Here is a 9,648-nt window from a genome sequence, read left to right on the forward strand (position 1 = left end):
AAAAAATAGTGAAAATATTTATATTTCTGAACTATTTATTTCATATATAACATTTTCAGTTTCGCATATGTGGCAATTTAAGAACTTTTATACGTATACCAATTTTTTGAAATATCTGCAAATTTTTGTATCTTCAAGGAAAGCTTATTCTTTCACCTTTAGTATATAAGTAATGGTAATTTACCAGATAAAATTACTTAATGGGGAATACAGAAAAATATCTAACCACTTACCTTTGTGACTTCATCTGCAAAGAGACTAAAAAAGTAGTTCAGCTAAATCTGCTATAATAAATATTTATAATAATGCTAAATTATGCAATATCTATTAATATGACAAATTTTTGTAAAGCTATTTATTTGGATGAAAAATAAACACATTCAGAAATTTATGGCACTATATTATGATTAACAGAAGAAAAACACTTTTCAAAATTCAAAATAGTTTTTATTAATCCAATTTATCACATTTTATTTGAATTCATGAAAAACAATCTTATATCCATGTATTCTTATGTATATAAGAACTCTTGATAAATTGGATCTCTGTCATTGCCTTTCACAGCACCTAAAATAAAAAAACACTCACAATTACTATATGTGAATATAATTCATAATTAAATTTAAACAAATGACTATTAGAATGCAAATTAAAGGAAGCATTTAAAATATTTTAACATTTAGTACCTATAAACAGAGTAGCAATTATTCGATTTTTCGATTATAGTAAAATAAACATGGGGGATGCCTTTTAAAATTTTTTATGTCAGAAAATAAACTCAAACCACCAGCTGAACATATGAGCAGTTTTATCAATCAGCCACTGGTAGGTAACCTGGATACTGAATCAACATATAAAGTTGCCAAGATAAAGAGAGAAACAAAATTATGATAATCACATCTTACCTATTCATAAAACTATTTTAAATTTAATGTGTAGGGAAGTCCAAAAAGAGTGAGAATGAATTTATTTTGCAACACAAAGTAAAGTTTTGCAGGAGCAAAAAAAACTTGTCTCGTGAGATTGGCAAGTAAAAAATAATTAACTGCATCTGGTAACATTTATCTGACAACACATAAGTAATTGTTAGCTACATGCAGAAAATAAAATCTGATCAGGGGCATAGCTAGAGGAGGGCAAGGGGGGCATCTGTCCCCGGGTGCAGAATCCAAGGGGCGCTAAACTGATGTTAGAACATTTTAGAATTAAATGTTTTCCATCCTTGGCAAGCAGTAGGTGGCGCAAAATCTTCAGTTGTCCCTGAGCGCTGAAAACCCTAGCTATGACTCTGAATCTGACCATGTTAATGCAATTTTAAACTTTTGAATTTAACCGCAGAAATTTAACAAAGAAGTACTTGTAACAGTAGTAAATGAAGATGTGGCTAATCTTTACTGTATGGTACACCTTGGTTTCTGTCTGAAAAAAAATCGCAAAGTGGTATTGGTTGTTTGTGAAATGTGGAAGCCCATTGTGTCAAATAAGTTTTTCGGTAACCCTAATGTTGATAATGTTGGCGAAAGTAGCCTTTGGGGAAAAAAAACCAACTTTTTTTTGTCAATAAAAAGGAGTTATTTCTGCAAATATTGCCAACGTGCTGTGATAAATTTAGTTTTGGGCTACTTTTTTTAATAGTAAACCTTTTGTATGGTCCCAGGATTTTGGTTCTTACCATTCTTTTCAATTGCTGTGTTTGGTTGCACGGAAGTGGTATGGTCTTGTATTTTGAACATGCTATTTATTATTTTGGTGTGAGTACTATCGTTTGAGTATGTCTGAGGTGACTACGAGATAAAAAATTTAATTGAATTGCTTACCTGGAGGATGGTGGTGGGAAGCCTAAACATATGCATGTGAAAAAAAAGGTATGTTAAAAAAATGACGTTTCATTTATTTTTTTGTCTCTGTGTGTTAATTTTTGTTAGAAGATTTGTTGTTTAATGTTTTTATGTTAGGAAATATGTATTTTTGGTAACTTATTCCTCTCTGTTTGTGTATTTTTGGTTGTATGTATGTTAAGACAGTGGCGAATTTTTTCTGGTAACTATGAAACTGATAACTATGATTATTAACTTTCTGATTTTCTTAAAGTGAAAATAGATCAATGTGTACATGGACAAAGTTAAGGCAGTGCACAATGCCCAGTTTGTGCAGTTCTCTGTTTTAATAGGTCGATGTGTACATGGACACAGAGTTTGTGTATGTCTTTGACTTTTTGTTTTTGTGTAGCGGCCACCTTGAAATTGGTGCCAATCCTCTCAGGTGACGATCTTGATATAAAAAAAAGAAACGATTCGCCAAGGGTTACAGTAGAGTAAATTTTTACCAAAGATGTTCTACCATAATCACCATTTCAGTGGTTTAAACACTAGTGGAGCAGTATGCAGAGATGAAGATTTGAGTTTTGTTTACACAGCATGATGGTTTAGGCATTCCAGCCATTACAGTGAACAAAATTATAATAAACATAGCCACAATAATTGTCTATAAATATTGATGTATAACACTGCATTAACTAATATATTTCTTATGCTAGTATATACAGAATCCTTAATCGAAGGGAAAATCAGAAGACTGTGCATGCATTTTCCTTTAACTGAAACATGGATTTGACCATACAAATCTCAGTCTTAGGGGACATGCCACACTATGCAGATAGACAGTAAAAAGTGCTTGTGTTGTTTTTATTTGTTAGAGGTATGAAATAAATATACTTCTAGATTTTAATTTTTTCTTTTCTTGTTTTACATTTGGATTACCTATCAAAAAGTAAGGAATTTTGATATTATTACAATATCGGAGTTAAAATAACAATTATTGGACATGTTAAAGTAATGAAAATTTTAAATTAGGTTAAAAAGTAACCCTTAATGTGGCATATTTTTGAATTAAACTACATCGACATTAAAAACAACAGAACGTCCCTCTTTATTAAGGACTTTAATTAACTAATTTTAAATACGGAGCTATGAATGAATTTTTTCCCTTGCACGTTATAATAACTGAAACAAAATTACTCTGATACAGTCAAAATTCCTAAATGCAAGTACATAAAATTTACTTTAGCAATTTAAAGAGATAAGACACACTGAACACATGAATAAATTTCTATCAAAGAATAATTTATTAAATTTGGCACGTTCCATAGTAAACTTTAACCATTAGATTACATTATTACACCATGTTATCAGTTTGAAAAGCAAGTCATATGCCAGATCTTGGATGTAAAAGAAATGCACAAAATAATATACAGATTATTGAAAAATGATGTATACCAATGTTTATAGATATGATTAAATGTAACAGAAAACTTACTGTCACAACCACATTTTTAAGTGAAATGTATTATTTTAACATTTTACAATATTTAAGGTATGGCATTAAATGCAACATTATGTGCCTGGATATAAGTTAGTAAATTAAAAAAAATAATAATAATAATAATCAAAGAATGAATGTCATGAAAAATTTCAAAAACCAGCAGAATTTAATTTAGATCTTTAGACACTTATGATAAATAAATTTGAGAATTCTTCACCCAAAATTAAATTATAATTAACTAAAACCAGTTTGACTGACCTTCTACAAAATCCTTCAGCTGCAATTTTTTCTAGCTTGAAAACCAAATTCTTCTCCACATGGTAATAACATCTTAGTTGAAATTCCTGCAGAAAGTTTGATAACACAGTAATAGAATTAATAGAATAGAAAAATTAACACAAATGTATAGAACATCATTTAAACTTAACATTATTACAAATTTTGGTGCTTTCTGACTATCTGCAAAGCTGTGAAAATTGGCAAAACGGTTAGTTTATGGTTCATATCCACTGCTCTGTTCACAAGTAGTAATTCAAATAAGCACTTTATAAGAAACAAGAAATTTTAGGATGCACACACACAAAAATATATACATTGGGTCAATATTCACATATTTTTCATCCAATGGAATACTATTCAGAAATAAAGATTAAATATAAAGCATGTAAATACATGTGTGTGGTATGCATATTCATAGTTTGCTATTATCGTGTGCATACTCTTGCTGTTTTAGCATAAGTTGAAGCTGTGAGGGCAGATGATAATAAAGTATCAGAATTTTTCATGTATAAGAAAAGATTGCCCTGACAATAGTATCTCAATTGTTTAGCACTGACATTTACATAGTGCATTAGAAATATATAGTAATATATGTATAATAAAAAGATAATTGCATATTATTAATTCATATTTTTAAATGCCAAACTTTAACAATTCTTTCACATATAATTAAACAGAATTCTTTCACATGAACATCTAAAATCCATTTTTAACTAAAGAATAAATAATAAAACCATGTAAATTTCTTATCAAGCCCATCATTTCCAAAATGTCTACTTCTGAAAATTCCCAGCATTTCTCTATTATTAAATTACTAAACTAAGCATCAATGATCGTCATGTTCGCTAATGTGGCAATATCTTTCACACTTCTTTATTACCACAAGTAACAAGTAGGCTTCAATAAATCTTTAACTGTTACATGCTACTTACTTTTGTCTAAAATTTGTACAAATAATAAAATTAAATGAGCTCATTATAATATGCTCAAAGAAATAATTTTGTATGAAAATTTGTATGTTATATATTGGCCTGATTAATGATTCAGGAAATAATTCGGGTTTTCAAAGTGCTTCCAATAATTCAAATTTCAGCTTGTGTCAAAATAAAATCTATAACACAAAGATAAGCAAATTTCCTTATGAACAATGCATTTTAACATTATTCAATCACTGGCAATCACACAGTACTGATTGCTTCAATAAACATTACTGTAACTATGTTATTTAAAAGACTGTAATGTTTTAATTATTTCCTTAATTAAAACATTACAGTCTTTTCCTCCTTCTAACACCAAAAGAAAACCCAAATAAGAAATATAAAAATATCAGTAAAAATAAATTATATTACTGAATGACACTTTACATTAATTACACTTATATTATTTTATTATAAATTATTTCAAAATCAAAGAAGAGAAGGGGGAGAAACTTTAATATTGACATTTCTAAAATGATATAAAGATTTATCATTTAGTACAGTTTGTTATTTCAGGCAAAAAGAATTCACTTTTCTGGATAGCATTTATATTTCCATCTCACTTTCAATGAAACATTAAGAGAAATGCATATAATTTAAACACCAGTTTATTTTATTTATCAGACAGATTATGTCAACTCGAAAAAAACCTATCAGTAAAATTCGGTAGTAATAATTCTGAATGTTAGGAAACTTGCAAGATTCAACAAAAATTATCAATACATTCATTATAATGACAATACTACAGTAACATGAACATAAAATTAAACTGCATATAACTATAAAATAAGCCAGCATATAATAATGGTGCATTGGTTTCTAAAACAATGGGCTCGATGAAAAAATACATGTATTATGGTAGCTATTCATATTCTTCAGCTTTCCTAATATTCTCATGTTCACTTTACATAACTAAAGTATCTAAAATACAATAAAAATGCAAACAATATTTATGAGAAAATGTTAAAAGCAATCATAAGCATTTGATTGAATGACCATATTTTGTCTTCCTGCAAGTCGAATCTTAAAACGATATGCAGTTTGAAAAATGCTTAATCCTTTTATAAAATATTCAAAAAAGATTTAAAAAAGGTACTGTTCTGTTATCAGGACCGGGTTCAGAATTGTATTTATGTATGCTTGTATATTTGTATGTTTGTGTGTCTACATATACACATCTATGCACATACTTACGAACACAGGTTCATACATTTCCGATTCTGGTCCCAATAACAGAACAGTACCCCCAAAAAAACTTGAATTACAAACTAGATTAAGATAATGTTTCAACAATACATATTTTGGACAAAACAATGCAAACTCTTATTTTTATACAATTGTTCAAACTATTTAACATAAATTTATTGCTGCAATAAAATAATAAGCAATCTGATCACACATATTATTTTGAAACTGAATGCATAAACTAGACTAAAAAAAATTCAGTCATAAACATTTGGATAGCAGGGCAAATTAGATATTTGAAAAGACAGCCAGCCATTGAGATACACGTAATTCACGACAGAATGGTAACAATTCATAAAGCTGTGAAACATTTAACTGTCAAAATGACATAAATAACATAAATTCGAAAAGCAAAAAAAGTAAACATACAAGTATTGCAACTGAACTTACCTTTCATGCAACAAAAAATATCCATACAAGTTCGTTTCAAATCAGACAGATGTTTACGGATTTGCGGAAGAATACGAGGAACTAGTAGTTTGCCGGATACAATGTGCAATGACGCGAAAGAATATAGTTCTGTAGAACTTCCTACATTATTCCGTAATAAACAGTACTATTTCCTAATTTTTTCTTTATCTAATTAATTAATTAATAGGGAAATAGTTAAATAATGCCGAATTCATTTTTAACGAAATGTAAAATTTTGCATGTATGGGACGACCACCTTCCGTCCAATATTTCTGAGAATATAAACAAATTTTGGAATCTGAGAGTATCAGTAAATAAATATATAGAATATCGCCTCTCAAACGACCACTTCTGAAAGTGACCAATAGTTCTGAGATTATAAATAAATATTGATATTAAGCATTATTTCTATAAGACGACCATCTCTATATAAGACCAAAGTTTCTAGAATCTTGGATAGTCATCAGAGATGTATCTTTACTGCGAAATTATCGCACGACTGTTATTCAATATCAATAACAGATCGCGCGATTGAAAAACATTTTCTGTCCTGTAATTAGAGGAAAAAAATTTTCCTTATAAGGTATTTCTCCCGCTTTCCTAGCGTGCCTTCGTGGTGTAATAGTTCTGCACGCTAAGCCGGTATTTCAGAGGTCCGTGGTTCGATTCACGGCGAAGGCGGTTGCTAATTTTTCATCTCTACGGCTTCCCAAAAAAATCCTAATGTCTCTACAGTGGCGCCCGAACTAAAAAGGTGTTGGATGAGGTATATCCACACCCAGGATTTAGTGATTGGATCCCATTAAAAAAAGTCGGCCTTTAAAAAGAGAAGTAATATAAGGTATTTCTCCCGCTTTCCTAGCGTGTCTTCGGCCCACCAGCGGCTGAGCGGTAAAGTCGCTGAACCCTGGTAGTGCGATCCGAGGTTCGAATCCCGCGAACGGGCTGGCTGCATGGGTGTTTTCGTGGTTTTCCCCACGTGTAACGTGTATACGAGCCAGTTTCCCTTAGAAAGTCCTCCACGAAGACATCCCTCCCCTTAGGCAGATAGCCCTAGTGTGCTTTGCCATAATTAAATACACCACCACTACACCTAGCGTGTCTTCGTGGTGTAGTGGTTCTGCACACTGGGCCGGTATTCCAGAGGTCCGTCCTTCGATTCCCGGCGAAGGCAGTTGCTAATTTTTCATGTTTCCTGCTTCCAAAAAAATACCTAATGTCTCTATACCCAAATTTTAAAAAAAAATTCGTTTCCGTAATTAAATATATCTATATCTAATTTTACCTATATTTGTAGTAGGGTTTGTAATCTGTAAGTAATTATACATGTAATTTATACATTTTTTATAAAAAAAAATATATGTTATTTAGAATTTTGCAAATATTCTAGAAAATGCTAATCCATTGAAAAAAATCTTTCCCATGACTAAATAAATTTTTAAAAACGTCAGAAAAAATAGCAGTTAAAATTAATAACAAAATAACAAGAATAAATCATCAATCATATCAATATTTTTAATGTACAGCATTTAGAAACAACTTAGTAAAATACATATGAAAAATAAAATAATGTGCAAGTTTCAGATGTGCAATGTCAAAAAATTAAAACTGGTAAATTTGAGAACAAATATCCTCAAAATGTTTGACAACAAAAGTCCTCCGGACAATGCAGAATGAATGTCCTCAGGATGTGAAATTGGTGAACTCCTCAGGACATCTGAGAATCAACATCTTCAGGACATCCTGTCATATCCCGGGACATAGCGACTTAAATAAGACATCCTCAGGATGTTAAATTACGATCTCCTCAGGACATCTGAGAATCAACATCCTTAGGACATCCTAAGTATGTCCCGGGATATTGCGACTTAAATAGGACATCCTGAGGATGTTTTGTGCTATGGGGGCAGTCGCGGAATTGTCGGTCTCTTAACCGGAGCTATTCTAGCCTTTGACAGAATCATTGAAACTTTCACTTCTTCCCTTTCTTCACAGCGTAGAAATGCACAGAAAGCATACCCTTGAGACGAAGCATCAGTAACTATGTGTAAGCTGGCCATTTCGAAAGTTCCATACAATAACCTTCGAGGGATTCGACATTTCTGAACAAGATCTAAATGTTTAGCTCATCTTCGATAACGTAATTGCAAATCGGATGGCTACTCTTCGTCCCAATCTAACTTATTTCTCCAGCCTTCTTGCAGTAGTAACTTAGGCAATAGTGTCGCAGGGGAGGTAAAGTCTATGGGATCATATATGCTGTTAACAACAGCATATATGATCCCATATGAAAGTACAATTCTCTTCGTTACAACCGCACTAGATTTCATGTCAGCTTGAGAACCAACGCAGTAACGTTCATCGGATTCTGTATCCCACTTAAGGCCAAGTACACTTTGACTTTCCTGACACTTAAGTCCAGAATGAGCCCCACATCTCAGGTCAAAAGACGCTTCATTCATTACTTGCATAGCTTGAGATTTCAGATGCTCCAGTTCTTTTACGTTCATGACACTTGTGACTAGGTTGTCAACATAAAACCCTTCTCTCAATTTATCAGTCGTATTTTGAAGGTTTTCTGTTTGGAATTTCTGCAATTCTAAATGATATTTTATTGTGGCGTTCAGAAGAAAAGGACTGGAAGTGATGCCAAAAACCACTCGGCAGTGTCTATAAATCTTAAGTTTGGTGCGTTCAGCATCTTCCCACCACAAGAACCTCAGTACATCTCTGTCTTCGGCCCTTAAACCTATTTGCAGAAAAGCTTCCTTTATATCAGTAACTACTCCCAAGGGCCCTAAACGGAATCTCAGCAGTAGTGGCGGTATCTGATGTATCAGACTCGGTCCAACACTCAAACACTCGTTTAAAGAAGCATATCCAGGCCGCTTGAAAGAAGCGTCGAACACTGGCCGCACTTTCGTAGTACTGCTGGATGGCTTGATAACAGGCCTATGAGGGAGAAAATGACTGAGCTTAAACAGATGTTCCATTGGAACAGTTTCTATGATGCCTTCTAATTTCCACTGTTGGAATACAGCATCGTAGGCTTCGAAGTTATTTTCGTTTAACAAACGTTTTGTTACCGTGCGAAGTCGCGATTCAACTATATCATAAAGAGCAGGATGCCCAGCTAACGACGGCAAAGCTACTTCATAACGTCCATCTTCACATACCCTTAAATTTTTTTTAGAATGGATCAAAGTTTCTTCTTCAAGAAGGATTTCTACAGGATCTGTAATCCCTAAAACTTCTAAATCCCATATATTCGGCAAGTCAAAACTTTGAAGATTTAACGAGACCAAATTAACCACTTGCCTTTTCTTGCCTAGCCCTAAAATTGTCCAACCTAGTAAAGTCTTAACAGCTGAAACTCCAGATGTAAGTACCTCAATTCTTCCAGTTAAAATGCTTC

The 9,648-nt window shown here is 32.2% G+C and overlaps 1 long non-coding RNA gene across 1 annotated transcript; it reads right to left on the reverse strand.

The window, feature by feature from the left end:
- Window positions 1–425: 425 nt before the first annotated feature.
- Window positions 426–6,315, reverse strand: LOC146999462 (uncharacterized). Its single transcript, XR_015039712.1, has 3 exons — window positions 6,213–6,315; window positions 3,580–3,665; window positions 426–567 (listed from the first exon to the last, which is right to left on the reverse strand). It is a non-coding gene; the product is annotated as an uncharacterized LOC146999462 (long non-coding RNA).
- Between the last annotated feature and the right edge of the window lie 3,333 nt (window positions 6,316–9,648).

This window comes from Stegodyphus dumicola, chromosome 1 (assembly GCF_044657685.1).
Source record: "Stegodyphus dumicola isolate Sdum_Otavi_A_Nest chromosome 1, ASM4465768v1".
Taxonomy (NCBI): domain Eukaryota; kingdom Metazoa; phylum Arthropoda; class Arachnida; order Araneae; family Eresidae; genus Stegodyphus; species Stegodyphus dumicola.